General features: G+C 40.1%; 3 long non-coding RNA genes across 3 annotated transcripts in view; 2 read left to right on the top strand and 1 right to left on the bottom strand.

Moving 5' to 3' along the window:
• Positions 1–17,611, bottom strand: part of LOC311292113 — an 843,631-nt gene that overhangs the window by 785,349 nt on the left and 40,671 nt on the right. The gene's annotated exons all lie outside the window — the stretch shown is intronic.
• LOC311292372 lies at positions 1,033–1,729 on the top strand. Its single transcript, XR_014627713.1, has 4 exons — positions 1,033–1,124; positions 1,223–1,283; positions 1,388–1,500; positions 1,675–1,729. It is a non-coding gene; the product is annotated as an uncharacterized lncRNA (long non-coding RNA).
• Positions 8,159–8,621, top strand: LOC311292509. Its single transcript, XR_014627730.1, has 3 exons — positions 8,159–8,250; positions 8,349–8,409; positions 8,514–8,621. It is a non-coding gene; the product is annotated as an uncharacterized lncRNA (long non-coding RNA).

Genomic DNA, 17,611 nt, shown 5'->3' with positions numbered 1-17,611 from the left:
AGTGGATCTGACACCTGCGAGATAAAAGATGGATATCGCGGGATTCACGCTCGTGCACAGTGTTGCTAATAAACTGGATGTAATTCAATTTATGTTGCTTTTATATGAAAATAAATAAAATGAACAAGACACCCAAAGTACTTGTTATTTAATTCCATTCCAAATACATGTTTATCAATATTTTTTTTCTTTAATACAGACATATATGTGTTTTTATTTATTTATTTTTTATAAAAATTAAATTGCATAACCCATAGAGATCGCACTGTTAGATAGTTTGGGAATATTCACACATAACGTATACACATAAAACATGATATCAGAGTTTTAAAATCAAACATTTTAAAAGAGAACAATTATCACGGTTGTTTAAACCAATGAACATTAAGCTGTGTCGTCAGCAAGTCGTTTCCCATCATGCTTCTGATCAGCACAGTCAGTGGAGAGCAACTGCTCTCGACTGCAGAATTCGACAGGTGTGCCTTGCGCTCGCGAGAGATTTTTGACATACGTCAGCATGACATCAGAGCAAGGCGGACCGCACTCGGACACATTTCTAACCGGCATGCATCTCGCGCTGATCACCGGTGATCGATTCTGCGCAGATTTTGCTCATCTCAAACAAGCCTAAGGGCTTGGAGCCAGAGGGGCGTAAGTGGCTTCTAACAAACTTTACAGGAGAGACAAAACAAAATTTTGACCACATATCAATCACCTGTATTATTGACCTTAAACCACAAATATTGCAACCACAGGCATACTTATGTAGCGGGTAGGACGTAGGCAGTGGGAATTGTGCCTTGATTTGAATCAGCTGGTGGTCATTTGGCTCTGCACCTTTAAATCCAGTAAGCTGACGGTCTCTCTCTCATTAGTGTTTTGCTACAGACTTTTGGTTCCTTGGACTCTTGGTTGGTTGTACGAGTTGATGTGAGTTCATGCTTAAATGTATTTTGGCCTCCTTGTGTAAACATGGTTGGCATGGATCTGATTTTGATTCAGACTATTGCATTTTGTAGCGCGATCTGGTGTGTGCGGTTATTCAGTGCCGTGGTTACATACAGCTTCCTGTCTTCACGAGCCCTCACTGGCTATGAATTGTGTCTGCGCGTTTCAACGAAAATGTAAGTTTTCTGCTTTTACTCGTGAGCAGCGTTCAGTTTTTTTTCTTTAGGCACTGGCCGTAATGAACTCTCATTGATTTGTGTTCTGTTTATATTAGTTATGGGTTTAGAGTGTGACCACTACAAAGTTTGCTGAGTGCTGTTTGTTGTGCTGAGAATGTAAGTTCACTGGCTTTCTTTCTCCCTCCCGTGTGTACATTTTCATCACTGAACGCTTGTTTATATGTATGTAGTCATGTTGACTCGCCATGTCTGTATTATAGTTTGGCCTGGGAATGTACGAGTAAAAACCAGACGGAATAAAGCGATCGCTACAATATTACAACTAAACAAGCTCTTGGCTCGACGCTGCGGTCTGCATTCAGCATTCATACAGGTTGGTAAAGTAGGCTGCTTTAGCACCTTGCCCTGTTCCGACTGCTTGTATTTAATTGAAGATCTTTTGTTTTAAGTAACTTTTAGCCTATTGATGCACAGGTTATAAACTAAGCATAGCTTTGATTTGACCTGTATAATTACTTGTATGGTATTGTAACTGTTTTCTTTGCAGGAGGACCGTCACATGCCATCTTGGCCACTGTTTTTCCTGTGCTTTGTTTTTAGTATTTAGTTGTGTGCGAGCGTGTGTGTGTGTGGGAGGGAGGCCCACTGGGTTGTTCATCAGTCTCTCCCGTGTGTGTGTTGTTGTATGTTTCATGTTTGTGTATCTAATGTTTGTATTTTAGGCCATTGGTTTGGTGCAATATCCTGGGGGGGTAACAATTGTATTGTGTGCCCACTTGTTTGCTGAGTGTAAATTATTTTTGTTTTTTTGTGCATGTGATTTGTGATGTGCCCTATTTATTCTGTGTTTGAGTTTTGCTGAATTTGAGTGCTATTTATTCAAACACCTTGATTTTGCACTTTGTTGTCCCTGTTCCTGAATTTGTTCCTGAGTCTGTTTTTCATGTTCATGTTTTATGTCCAACTTGAGAAGAATAAAATAAACTGTTTATATTTTTATAATACTCCAGTCCCTCTCTCTCCTTTCATTTCCCTTCATTGGGATAGCCTGCTTGTAAACATCTAAAATTTGGATTGTTGGTGATCCACTTGTGATTGATGTAAAAAGGCCCCTTGGGGGTCACATTTGGCGTAGTCGGCAGGGTTGATTGGGACTGGTGTAATTTGTTATTGTTTTTGTTGTTTTGTGTGTATGTATGTGTATTGGGTGCAGGTAGAGTACAGGAAAAGCAGTGGTTGAGGACTGGGCCTGGACAGCGGTTCTGCAAGTGGTTTGTATTTATATATAAAAAAAATATAAAAAAATAAAGAAACATCACTTTTTTTTCTCTCTTTCCTTTTTGGCTTTGTTCGGTTTGAAAATGTCTCAGGAGCTGGAGGAACAGGTCGGGCAGCTAATGGAGCAGATTAAACGGTTGCAGGCTGACAATGAAAGGCTACGTCAGGGAAATGTAGCATCTGCTGGGGCTGTAGAACAGGGAGAGCAGAGTCAGCAAGAGTCAAATCGCCAAGAGCCAAATTTTCAGGAGCCAGGGTCTTCTGGATTAAGGTATGTGTATGTTCCTAGAGAACGTAAATATCCCAGGTTCTCTGGTGGTTCAGAGTCTCCTCCGGTGGAGGAATGGATTGAGGAGGTCCGTCGATGTTTGCAGGTTAGGCATATGTCCATAGGGGAGCAGGCGCATTTCGTGTATGACCTTCTGGATGGGGAGGCAAAGCTAGAAATTAAACTCCATCCAGCTTCAGTTAGATCCGAGCCTGAAAATATTTTCTCTATACTGACTGAGACTTTTGGCTGTAGCCAGTCTTATATTGACGCCCAACAGAAATTTTTCCAATGTCGTCAACGGGAGGGAGAAACGTTGCGTGAATTTTCACATTCATTAATGTCACTTATGGACGTCGCACAACGTAAAAACACAACTGCAATTGCTAAACCTGACTGTGTTCTCCGTGATCAATTTGTAGAAAACGTTAGAGACAAAATGTTGCGTAGAGAATTAAAACAATACATCCGCCTTAATCCTGATTCCTCCTTTTTGGACTTGCGTCGTGAGGCATTTCGCTGGGCCGATGATGGCGAGGGGCCTCGTCCTGTCCGTGCAAGGGCTTTTTCGTGTGACGCTGGTTCAAGGGTGGTGGGAGCGTGGCAGGCAGAAGCTCAGGTCGTTGTACCACAACCAAGTAATGAATTGACAGAGCTCAAAGACTGTTTACGTAGGCAGCAGGCCCAATTAGATACTATTCTTAAACATTTGTCCCCTGGCTCAGGGCCATCCAATCTACCAACTAGGCAGATTAATCACCAGAGGCGGTTTCGTTTTGATGTGGATGGCAGGCCTATTTGTCTGCGTTGTGAGCAAGTAGGCCACATGGCTAGGGATTGCCCGGTTGGCTCACGGCAGACACAGCGTGTGGGGGTTGGGTCCAGGCCACCCGCTGGGAATGGGAGGGATGACTCTTCTAGCGGGCAACAGGGAAACTAGCACCCTCTAGTGCATGGAGCCAAGCACTAGAAGGGGGTTTGATGGGCTCAGACTCGTTAACATCTCTTTTGTCCTGTCCTTCTGCATTGGTGGGCGAGTGTCCAGTGGCAGATGTCCAGATGGGCGGTGTAACTGTTACTTGTCTTATAGATACCGGTTCTATGGTATCTACAATCACGGAGTCCTTCTTTAATAACCATTTCCGCGTTCTGGGGTGTGACCAGCTACGTTCCTGTGGTTGGTTACAGTTAAAAGCGGCCAACGGTCTAGATATCCCATATCGAGGTTATTTAGAATTGGATGTAGAAGTCTTAGGAAAAGTTCTTCCTTCTATAGGCATCTTGGTGGTTCAAGATCCACCCGGGTCCAGACTTAAGACAAACAAGGACTCTGTCCCAGGATTGATTGGGATGAATGTCCTCCGTTGCTGCCTGCAAGAGTTTTTTTGCCAAGACGGTGCAAGTTTGTTTACTTCTTCCGGGTTAACAGTCCCAGCTGTTTGGGAACATGCCTTATTAGCGTGCCAACGCCTCGAGGACTTTTCTACATCTGGTTTTCTAGGCAGGGTTTTGACTGCCCCTGGGTCCTCCACCTGTGTTCCAGCTGGCTCTTTAAAGTTTGTGTCAGCCACCTGTAGGCAGGGGCTTGGCCCATTGATTTCTTCTGTACTGTTAGAACCAGCAGGGGCAGGGTGGCAGTTGCCACCAGACTTAATTATTCCAATCTCATTGCTCCCCATTGGAAATGGGATAGTACAAGTGCCAGTTGTTAATGTGGGCCAGGTAGATCGGTGGATAAAACCACGTACCCTGTTGGGGGAAATGCACTTGATCACTGCACGTTCCGCTAGCAAATCCATCTGCTTTCAGGAAGAAAATGGTACCCAAGGCCCTGTCGCGTTCATTCGGTCAATGGAGGCTGCTATAACTCCCTCGTTGGGGTTTGCGGACCTTTCCTGGCCTAATCTAACTGAGTCCGAGCAATGGGAAGCAAAGTCTTTACTTCAGAAGTATAGTGATACTTTTAGCTGTAGTGAGGCACTCTTAGGCTGTACCAACTTGATCGAGCATGAGATTCCTGTGATTGACGACATTCCGGTGCGGCAGCGCTATAGACGACTTCCACCATCCCAGTATGATGTAGTGAAGGCACATATCCAGGAGTTGTTAGATCAGGGAGTGGTAAAACCGAGCTGTAGTCCTTATTTCTCACCCATCGTGGTTGTGGAGAAGAAAGATGGATCTATTCGTCTTTGTGTCGACTATAGACAACTAAACGCAAAGACTAGGAAAGATGCCTTTCCATTGCCAAGAATTGAGGAGTCTTTGGATGCCCTCACAGGTGCGTCTCTCTTCTCCACTCTCGACCTTGCGAGTGGTTATAACCAGGTGTCAGTTGCTGAGAAGGATCGGGCTAAAACCGCTTTTTGCACGCCATTTGGCCTGTTTGAGTTCCAGAGGATGCCATATGGGTTGTGCAATGCACCCGGGACTTTTCAGCGGCTGATGGAAAGAATATTCGGGGACCAGCGTTTCCATTCCCTTCTCCTGTACTTAGATGATGTGGTCGTTTTTTCATCTACGTTCAAACAACATCTGGAACGTTTGGAGTTGGTATTCAGTCGTCTACGCGAGCACGGTCTTAAGCTCAAACTAAAGAAGTGTCATTTTTTTCAGCCTGAAGTAAAGTTCTTGGGCCACGTTGTCTCGGCCTCTGGGGTCTCTACGGACCCTGACAAGATCAGTGCAGTTAGGGATTGGAGCACTCCATCTACAGTTGCAGAGCTGCGATCATTCCTTGGGTTCGCGTCGTATTATCGGCGTTTTGTGCAGGGGTTTGCGAGGTATGCGGCTCCTCTACATAAATTGGTGGCAAAGCTCCAGCCACACCCTAAAAGGAATAGGACGGGGCGTAATGCCACTTTGCGGGACCATTGGGACTGGGGCTGTGATCAAGCATTCAATACTTTGAGGGACAAACTGATAAGCGCACCAGTTTTGGGTTACGCCGACTTTAGCAAACCATTTGTCCTCGAGGTAGATGCTAGTGGGCTGGGGCTCGGTGCGGTTTTATCTCAAGAGCAGGATGGAGGGCCTTGGCGTCCTGTCGTTAATGCAAGCAGGGGCTTGCGACCAACTGAACGAAACATGGATAATTACTCAGCCATGAAACTTGAACTGTTGGCACTTAAGTGGGCAGTAACAGACAAGTTTCGGGATTATCTGCTGGGTACCAAATTTACTGTTCTGACCGATAACAACCCGCTCTGTTACTTACGGACAGCTAAGTTAGGAGCCGTAGAGCAACGTTGGGCTGCACAACTAGCTCTTTTTGACTTCACCATAGAGTACCGTCCTGGCGCATGCAACAAGAATGCGGATGCGCTATCTCGCTTGCCGGCACCATCAGTCCCAGTCTCTATGGATGAGATGGCCTTGGGGATCTCAGTGCCAGTCGAAATTAAGAGTATGGTCATGTCCCCTTCTGTTGAAATACAGGCCATAGATGCATGCCCTACAAGAACTAGGGAAAATCTCCTACTCTTGCAGGCTGAGGACCCTGTTTTGAAGGCCTTCCTTGTATATTGGAAGAGGGGCAGTCCTCCTACAGCCCCAGAGAGGTCCAGTGAGTCCCCTGCTGTTGTGGAGCTTGTCCGTCAATGGGCAGACTTGGTAGTCTATGAGGGTGTCCTATACAGGAAGACACATGTCCCTGGCAGCACTAAAGAGGTCTTGCAGCTACTGCTGCCTCAGGCTCTTCAGACAGAAGTGCTCACAGCCTTGCATGATGATCATGGCCATCAGGGGGTAGAACGAACAACTAGTCTTGTCCGCCAGCGATGCTATTGGCCCTTTATGCGGAAGGATGTCGACCGGTGGTGCCGTGAATGTCGGCGGTGTGTGGTTGCCAAGGCAACTCAGCCAAAACTGAGGACTTTTATGGGTAGTCTGTTGGCATCAAGGCCTTTAGAAATTGTAGCCATTGACTTTTCCATATTGGAAAAATCTAGTGATGGGAAAGAGAATCTTTTGGTTGTCACTGATGTGTTCTCTAAATTTGCGCAGGCATATCCTACGGCAGACCAGAAGTCGTCAACGGTAGCTCGAGTCTTGACAGAGCAGTGGTTTTACATTTATGGTGTCCCATTACGTATTCATACCGATCAAGGGCGCAATTTTGAAGGTGAGCTGTTCCAACAATTGTGCAGAGTGTATGGGATTCGTAAATCCCGCACTAGCCCATACCATCCAGAGGGCAACGGACAATGCGAGCGATTTAATCGCACATTGCATGACTTGCTTCGTACACTACCTCCTGACAAGAAGAGACGGTGGCCCTACCATCTGCCACAGGTTTTATTTGCTTATAACACCACAGCTCATCAGTCTACGGGGTTTTCTCCGAATGAACTGATGTTTGGGCGTAAGCCCACTCTTCCACTCGATTCTTTGTTGGGCACAATTGACACTCCATCAGACTCTACTACTACTGCCGAGTGGGTTCAAGAACACCAGGAGCATCTCTCTGCAATCTATAGCCAGGCCCGAGCTCATTTGGAGGCAGCCGCTCAACAACGAGCAAAGAATCATTTGGTTCCTTTGCCACTTTTGCCCCCTGGTACACTGGTGTATCGTCGTAGTCACCCGCATGGACGGCACAAGATTAGTGATCATTGGGAAAATGTGGTGTATGAGATTGTGAGGTGCCTTGATGAGGTTGGTACACTTTATAAAATTAGGCCAAGGGATCAGTTAGGTCCAGAGAAGAATATCAACCGGAAAGAACTGCGGCCCCTCCCAACTGACCCAGGTTCACCCTATCTTGTACCTGGGGCCGAGATGCTTAATGTAAGCATGCCAAACTCCATAGGGGATGATGTTGATGGTAGTATGGAGGAAGGTGATGATTTTGGAGTATTGGTGGCAATTGATGCACCTCCTGTAAGAGGATTAACACCTCCCACTGAGTTTGGAGCGTCGCAGCCTCCAGCTCTTGAACAGCAGGGGCAGACTACACCCCAACATTTAATACGTGACTCCTTGGGTGTTGAAGGGGAAGTATCAACATCTGGCAATACCCTTGTTTCAAGGAGAACTGTTAGAACAAATGCAGGCCACCATCCTAACCCTCACAACCTCCCATACACGACTGTTAGAAGATCACCGGTGGCCTCGGCAGAAAACGATCTAACCATTTCCTCCCATAGCGCTGTTTTTAGACCTTGGGTTTGACCCTTGCCCTAGTCACCGGGACGGTGACATTTAAGGGTGGGTGAATGTAGCGGGTAGGACGTAGGCAGTGGGAATTGTGCCTTGATTTGAATCAGCTGGTGGTCATTTGGCTCTGCACCTTTAAATCCAGTAAGCTGGCGGTCTCTCTCTCATTAGTGTTTTGCTACAGACTTTTGGTTCCTTGGACTCTTGGTTGGTTGTACGAGTTGATGTGAGTTCATGCTTAAATGTATTTTGGCCTCCTTGTGTAAACATGGTTGGCATGGATCTGATTTTGATTCAGACTATTGCATTTTGTAGCGCGATCTGGTGTGTGCGGTTATTCAGTGCCGTGGTTACATACAGCTTCCTGTCTTCACGAGCCCTCACTGGCTATGAATTGTGTCTGCGCGTTTCAACGAAAATGTAAGTTTTCTGCTTTTACTCGTGAGCAGCGTTCAGTTTTTTTTCTTTAGGCACTGGCCGTAATGAACTCTCATTGATTTGTGTTCTGTTTATATTAGTTATGGGTTTAGAGTGTGACCACTACAAAGTTTGCTGAGTGCTGTTTGTTGTGCTGAGAATGTAAGTTCACTGGCTTTCTTTCTCCCTCCCGTGTGTACATTTTCATCACGGAACGCTTGTTTATATGTATGTAGTCATGTTGACTCGCCATGTCTGTATTATAGTTTGGCCTGGGAATGTACGAGTAAAAACCAGACGGAATAAAGCGATCGCTACAATATTACAACTAAACAAGCTCTTGGCTCGACGCTGCGGTCTGCATTCAGCATTCATATAGGTTGGTAAAGTAGGCTGCTTTAGCACCTTGCCCTGTTCCGACTGCTTGTATTTAATTGAAGATCTTTTGTTTTAAGTAACTTTTAGCCTATTGATGCACAGGTTATAAACTAAGCATAGCTTTGATTTGACCTGTATAATTACTTGTATGGTATTGTAACTGTTTTCTTTGCAGGAGGACCGTCACATGCCATCTTGGCCACTGTTTTTCCTGTGCTTTGTTTTTAGTATTTAGTTGTGTGCGAGCGTGTGTGTGTGTGGGAGGGAGGCCCACTGGGTTGTTCATCAGTCTCTCCCGTGTGTGTGTTGTTGTATGTTTCATGTTTGTGTATCTAATGTTTGTATTTTAGGCCATTGGGTTGGTGCAATATCCTGGGGGGGGTAACAATTGTATTGTGTGCCCACTTGTTTGCTGAGTGTAAATTATTTTTGTTTTTTTGTGCATGTGATTTGTGATGTGCCCTATTTATTCTGTGTTTGAGTTTTGCTGAATTTGAGTGCTATTTATTCAAACACCTTGATTTTGCACTTTGTTGTCCCCGTTCCTGAATTTGTTGCCCAGAGGCCTAGAGTCTGTTTTTCATGTTCATGTTTTATGTCCAACTTGAGAAGAATAAAATAAACTGTTTATATTTTTATAATACTCCAGTCCCTCTCTCTCCTTTCATTTCCCTTCATTGGGATAGCCTGCTTGTAAACATCTAAAATTTGGATTGTTGGTGATCCACTTGTGATTGATGTAAAAAGGCCCCTTGGGGGTCACACTTACATGAATGAGTATTTAAGTAATAAACTTATGGCATATTAACACAATGAACATGTTCTAAAACATTTTACAATAAAAAAAATATGGCAAAAACGTCAGATACGCCTTTTTGGCACCAAACATTTCCAAGTCTTCTATGGACATATTGGGCGTATCTGCGGAACAATGCAGAAAATAATTGGTCAAAAGGGGAATTGATTGAATAATTAACACTTGAATAACACTTGAACAAGTAATTAATTTTCATTTAACATTCATTATTTTTATTATTTTATTTTTTTTTCTCGTTTCACTTTTCCATTCTGGGCATCTGCTGAACAGTAAAGACTGTAATAAAAGTCACTGAACTTGCTAAAAACACTTCTGATTGGCAATTCATGAGTTGTTCAATTTATTTAATTACATTCATTAAAGGGATAGTTCACTTTGAAATAAAATTTTGGTATGTTTTAGCTTACCTCAAGGGCATCCAAGATGTAGGTGTCTTTTTTTCCGCAGTAGATTCAATTTTGATATTTTTAGGTCAAACCGTTCTTGTCCGTCAGTCATATAATGCAGGTCTGTGGTCACCACCTCAAAGAGCATGCACAGAGTCCAAATTAAAACAATTCCCCATCGTCCAAATTAAACAATTCCCCATCGTAAGCACACATTGATGGCCTGAGACACGAAACGAGCAGTTTGTGTGAGAAAACGAACAGTATTTATATCGTTTTTACCTTTTGTACACAGCGATGTCCAAGTGATCTGAGGGCGCGGGCGCTTCCTAGTGTGTGACGTGTACGCAGACTGGTGCATAGATATATACACTAGATGTCGCCTTGGCGACGGCAGTTCATTGAACGAATGCCGTAGCCAAGGCGACATCTAGTGTATGCACCAGTCTGCGTACACGTCAGATCAGATCACTTAGACGTCGCTGTGTACAAAAGGTAAAAACGATATAAATACTGTTTGTTTTCTCACACAAACCGCTCGTTTCGTGTCTCAGGCCATCGATGTGTACTTACGATGGGGAATTGTTTAATTTGGACGATGGGGAATTGTTTTAATTTGGACTCTGTGCATGCTCTTTGAGGTGGTGACCATAGACCTGCATTATATGACTGACAGACAAGAACGGTTTGACCTAAAAATATCAAAATTGAATCTACTGCGGAAAAAAAGACACCTACATCTTGGATGCCCTTGAGGTAAGCTAAAACATACCAAAATTTAATTTCAAAGTGAACTATCTCTTTAATTTTTTGCAGTTGTGTCAGCCATTTTGAATGCTATTTTAGGGCACCAACTACACTTACGCCCTTCTGGCTCCAAACATTACTCACACTTTTGTGTTAGGTCTTTATTGTTTTGTTGCTTTATTCAATACAGTTTGATCTCAGATAACTATTTTTGGCACCACTGGATAGAGCTCATAGAGACCTTTATTTTGATACTAAGAACTCATATTTGCCCAAAATGCCACTTACGCCCCTCTGGCTTCAAGCCCTCGATATGGAAATGGAAGAGTTCTTATAGTCTTAACTATAAAATAAAATTTTAGTTATATTATCCATTTCCAATAAACCGGTATCACAATCCATAAACAAGACCATTACATCAGTTATAGTGACAAATTTGTAAAACACCTAAAAAATAAATAATGGAGAATGGAGACATAATGGAGAAACCCCTTCTTTAAACTTACTGATAAAATCATTACATGGATAATATCTGTTTATTATTTTAAAGTGAGTTTATTTATTAGGAATTACATATTTATTAATATCTGACCACAGAATCTGAAAGAAAATACTTTTTTCTTTAGTTAAGATTTTTCTAATAAAATATTATTACTTTTTTATCACTAATAGAAAGGCCCCCAACAGTGAGAGCCAGAAGAGAACCAATTACAGGATTATAGATCTTTTCAATTTTGATAAGGTGAAGTAGTTTCAGGGAAATACAATGAATTAGTTTTAAATATTCTTTTGAAGATACATATGTCCCAAAATTATTAACAAATTCAGTGTAATATGAATTAATAAGTCTGTAATAAAAAATAACTGAATTAATAAGTCTGTAATAAAAAATATATATTTGTCAAACCACTCACTCCAAAAAAAAAAAGTCTTGATTTTGAATAATATATATTGATTATTCCAAATAACACAGGAATGGGGAGAAAATGTGTTTTTGTAGAACAATTTCCACGCATCCAAAGCTTGTTTGTGAAAATTCGACAACTTAATTGGGAGTTTAGTGCATTTAAAATCACGAGCAAGTAAAAAGTTAAGACCACCACATTTATTAAAGATTAGCTTGGGGATGAAGAACAATGGAAAATGATTCTCACAAAGACAGTGCTTGATCCAGTTAACTTTAAATATATTATTTTCAAAATCTAAAGCATTTAATCCTCCTTCTGATACACTTCTAATTATGGTTTTCCTTTTTAACATACTCTGTCTTGCCTCTCTAGATAAATTTAAATACAATTTTGTCAATTGCTGTAGAGCTAATGCAGGATATACAAGTCAGGAGATCCTTTCAGCTTTGGAAATCAATACACGACCTTGAATAGATACATTTATTTGGAGTGAACAGTTAAAAATATTTTTTGTTTTTTGAAATCTTTGTGGGAAAAAAATTATGTAATTCTCTCTGAGGCTGATTTGCTAATTACAATACCCAAGTATCTAACTGTTCCTCAAACCGTATTCGGGACAAATGTGGGCAAAATAATTATTATTTTTAATTTATTTATTTTTTTAATTTATTTTTAATTTATTTTAAATATAAATATATATCTACAATTCTACAATGTTAAGTGGTTAAAAAAAAAAAAAAAAAAAAAACCTTAAATTCGTCTTCGTGGACAAAAATGGGCACCCATAGGGATGAATGGGAAAAACTATAATTCAGAGCATTGTTTTTTTATTTGTCGAATAAAAATCAATAGATCCAACACAATGCAGATCATACATCTGAGTGAGCCTGTACAACATTTTCAATGTGGCAAACACTCACAAAACACTCACAAACACAAACACATCCAACCACAAAAAAAGCATTCCACAGAACTAAGGAACAACACATCTATTAAATCATTCTCCAAATCCATAAAACATTGGTTATTGTCAAATCAAATATGCTGCCATAATACAGAATAATATATTTGCATTCATTATTTTAATGGTGTCTCTGTGTGCATATATGTTGTTGATGTATTCAAATGTGTGTTTATACACTTTGATCTGTGTCTACTGTGTATGATACTTGTTTTTGTTTTTTGTTTTTATTGTATTTATATGTATTTATTGTATTGTTGAAGTGTATTTATTGTTTTCTCTTAACCATCAACCTGCTAGGGACTGCAGATGAAAATTAGCCTGTATGGCTAAATCTGGCACATTTACATTTTGGACTTTGTCCTCATGTTGATTAATGTGCGTTGTCCCTTTTAAATAAATAAATCAAAATCAAAAAATTCAATGTGCCTATAACAGAGCTGGGTTTTTTGTTTTTGTCAAATAAAAACAGTCACTCACACATACAAAACCGTTTGGTACTGTTTACTTTTTTTACTTATTTGATGTTTTTTGTTTGAAATAAATTATAAATGATCTACTACTTTGTCTTTTCCTTATAGCATGGTCAGATGTGTCTAACCATATTTTGGCATCTTTGTATAGTCTCACCCAACACAGACTTTTTTTATTTATTTTATTTTTTTTACTTTTTTTTTAAAATACAATTTTAACTTGAGATAAAATAAAAAACTTAAAGGGATACTCCACTTTTTTCGGAAATATGCTCATTTTACATCTCCCCCAGAGTTAAACAGTTGAGTTTTACCGTTTTAGAATCCATTCAGCCGAACTCCGGGTCTGACGGTACCACTTTTAGCATAGCTTAGCACAGATCATTGATTCTGATGAGTCCAGTAGCATTTCTTTCAAAATGACCAAAGAGTTTCAATATTTTTCCTATTTAAACCTTGACTCTTCTGTAGTTAAACCGTGTACTAAGATCGACGGAAAATGAAAAGTTGCGATTTTCTAAGCCTATATGACTAGGAACTACTCTCATTCCGGCGTAATAATCAAGGAACTGTGCGGCTGTACCATGAGTGCAGCAGGCGTAATGATATGACGCAGCGCCTGAAAATAGGTCTAATAGGCAGAGGTGGAAGTAACGAATTACAACTACTCACGTTACTGTAATTAAGTCGTTTTTTTGGGTACTTGTACTTTTTTGAGTATATTTTTAAATCTGTAATTTTACTTGTACTCAAGTACATATTAAGCTAAGTAATCTACTTCGCTACTTGTAAAATCACATTTCGTTACTGAGTACAATTTGAATTGATATTCAAATCTTTGAATGGCATTTCGGTAGCCAATAAAAATATTCGATCGTAAACGGACCAATAAAACCCCTGATATCTGGACTGAATGAAAGCCGCGCCACAGTCGCAGCAGGTTTTGAAGAGCTGATCATGAAGGAGGCGAGGAGCTCAGAGTGATTAATGGCTGGACTGAAAGTTTGGAACAACAAACTACATAGTAGTACTGTCAAAATATCTATATTTTGATACATATCAATACTGAAATATCTGTCAATACTCATTTTGGCCTATACACCAATACGATACCAGCTGCGCGTTCTCATTCTCTCATCTCAACGACAGCGAGTTTGACACACCCGCCTCCCCTCAGCGCGGGATTGCAGGTAGGCCTATTACGCATAATTTTATTAATACCTGCAAGTTTCTATGGCATATTTTAATGGCAAATGTCACGAACAATATTATAACGCGAGGGCACATTCATGTAATCGCAGAAAACTGGACGCGAGCTCTCAAATGTAGGCTACGAATGAACTGGACTCGGATATTGAGTGTGCGCTCTCGGACTGTGTGTCATATCATGTGTAATCGCGAATCTCTCCAAGTGGTTCTCACTGCAGACTCAAATGACGTCCAGCTCCAATCTCTCCATGCTCTTGAATTAAACGCTGTCAAAAGTTATGAAAAATCTAGTCTTTTTGCAAATTAAATTCAGTTTGAATTGAAATCAAGCTTCCTTGTGCTGTGTGTGAGCTATTGCAACAGTTCACGTTACCCTATTGTAAAGACAAATACACTGAGTGAGTAAATATTAGATTATTGAAATGGTTATTGATCAATGTTTAAATATGTAAACAAAAGCCTAAATTAAAATCTCACCTTATAAAGTGGACGTGTCTCTTCAGAAGACTTGAATTAAACTTTTCCATTAGCTACTGTTACAATGAGTGTTGTGCTTTTCAATGCTTGAAAATAATGATTGCCTTGACAAAATGGATGGACAAAAATGTAGATATTCAAATATTTAGTATGTAGTAGTTTTCCCGATGGTATTAAAAATTATAGGCTAGGCCTACTGAATATTGACATATTTCAAGGTGTCATATTGAAGTTAGAAATTCCAGTATCCACTAATTAATGTCCTTCGACAATAAGGTAAAAATGTGTTAAAAGTAGCTATTTTCTACATAAATCTATGATTTGGTTGTATATTTTTATTGGTAATGCATTAACTATCGCCAGCTAAAAAGTAATTAGTAACTAGTACTCTGAGTAGTTTTTGAGAAGAGTAATTTGTACTTTTACTTAATTACTTTTTTGACACCAGTACTTTTACTTGTAATTGAGTATTATTTCAGCAATGTAACGGTACTTGCACTTGAGTACAAATTTTCAGTACTCTTTCCACCTCTGCTAATAGGTTAGACAAACTTAGTCCCGGTCACGTTGGAAGAAGTTACCGAGCTGGGGACTATTTTCAGGCGCTGCGTCATATCATTACGCCTGCTGCACTCATGGTACAGCCGCACAGTTCCTTGATTATTACGCTGGAATGAGAGTAGTTCCTAGCCATATAGGCTTAGAAAATCGCAACTTTTCATTTTCCGTCGATCTTAGTACACGGTTTAACTACAGAAGAGTCAAGTTTTAAATAGGAAAAATATTGAAACTCTTTGGTCATTTTGAAAGAAATGCTACTGGACTCATCAGAATCAATGATCTGTGCTAAGCTATGCTAAAAGTGGTACCGTCAGACCCGGAGTTCGGCTGAATGGATTCTAAAACGGTAAAACTCAACTGTTTAACTCTGGGGGAGATGTAAAATGATCTTATTTCCGAAAAAAGTGGAGTATCCCTTTAAGGTTTATATATTTCAGCCTATATGCAGCCATTGAGTACTACAGCCATCTAGTGGTTATGGATATTATTGCTTTTTTTGTGTTTTTTTTACCAACATATGACACCAGATGTCACCAAAGTCACCACATTTTTAGGTTTTGGCTGTCTGAACTTAATGGAATGATTTATTTATTTATTTATTTATTTATTTTTACTGAAGTTAAAGAAATATTAAATATAACATAAAAATATGCATAATTTACATAGAAAATATGGTACTTTTAGAGGTAAATAAATAAAAAAATATAATAATAAAAAACGGCATAAATTGATAGTTTTTATTTTATCGAAGATAGTGATATAACATTTATTTATTTATTTAAAAAAAATGTTGGATCACACCTGGGACCTTCGTGCCCAAATTTGTCCACGAATGTGGAATTAAGGGCTGCTATGTAGAGGCGGCTTGAGGGTTAACCTGTATTCCAGATATACTTGAATCATCCAGATGGTGAACAGCCATAATCTCAATCTTAGACTGGTTCACTGACAGACCTGAGGCATCAGAGAACAGTTCAAGTGCGAGAGGATGTACTGCCAGATAAAGAAAAACACACACACACACACACACACACACACACACACACAAGCACACACAAAATGAAATATTTACATATTTGGCAGACGCTTTTATCCAAAGCGACTTACATTACATTTCAAGGTACACATTTTACATTCTTATCAGTTCTTGCTTTCCCTGGGAATCAAACCCGTTGCAAGCGCCACTGTTTGAGGTACAGGAAATATGGCTGTTGTTGGTCCAAAGAATGTAACTATGTTCAAATTAAATAATGCTCTTATGTTTGTGCATTAAAACTCATACAGCTGTGTTGACAGAATTAGAAAAAGTAATTTCTCAAATTTACACAACTCACTTAATGTAAGGGTCTCATCACTTTCATTATATATGAAGCACCTTGCATTATCTTTGTATTCTTCTTTGATTTGCCAACATGTGAAGTCAACTGTATATAACTGTTTTATGTTTGATTGAGCTTTGGAAGTTTATTAAAGTCTTTTGCATTGTACTGCACATTTCCATGCGTCATTTATTAAGTTAAATGAACGAAATGCAGTTGTATTGTGTCGTAGAAATTTTAAACTGTATATTAAACTAACCGTGTTTCTAACATCTAACCTTTATTTAACATCTAATATTTGAACAGGATGTACTGTATGAAACCAATGGAAAACTTGTGTCTTTGAGTGTGTGCGTGTTTGTGTATTAATAACATAGTTTGGGAAATGAAACTAGACAGTCTGTTAGAATCTTGTGATTAGCAAATGAAGTCATCATTAAACCAAAGTTTGCTTTACCTAGTAACAGAGGGGTTTGCATATGAAGAACCAATCAAATAGTGGGGAAATTATGTAATGCAGCATACATTTATGCCATACCTCTAAACTATAAAAACTGTTGTATTCTTGTGCACTGTGGGATTCTCAATGGAATTTGTCTGAGATCCTCCAGCCTTGCTTCTTGGGAGAGATTCCCTGAGAACTGCTCGGGAAGATCTCCTGGCCGTGATTAAAGCATTTAAAGGACATTTTTAGGTCTGTTTGTCGATTTATTCCTGCGCAGGAAGCTAGTTTAGGGAAGCAAGTTAGTTAGAAACTCGGCCAGTTGTCGACTGAAGATGCAAGAGCTAGAGTATAAAGGAATTGGGTGTCGATTTGTAGACGCCCCAAGATAAAGGTATTGGTGTCGATTTGGAGACGCCACAGGTAGTTAGGTTTAGGGAAAAATCTACCACAATTGCTTCTGCAGTACCGCACTTTGGTCAACAAGTGGAGTTATATTTGCGCATTCGTAAATATTTGAAAGCACGTCGGTTCAACGCACTCTTTCTTCATTTTGTGGGAATCAAATCATGCTCAAACGAAGGATGCAATCAACATTTTGTTTTAATCTGGGCAAACAGGTGAGTTATTTTACTTCATATCCTTTAATATAAAGGCTGTCAGTAGATTAGAATTGTCAATTGTGG

The sequence above is a fragment of the Rutilus rutilus genome, assembly GCF_951802725.1.
Source record: "Rutilus rutilus genome assembly, chromosome: 6".
Lineage (NCBI taxonomy): Eukaryota > Metazoa > Chordata > Actinopteri > Cypriniformes > Leuciscidae > Rutilus > Rutilus rutilus.
The sequence above is the reverse complement of the archived record's forward strand: the minus strand, read 5'-3'. Positions and strand labels throughout refer to the sequence as shown.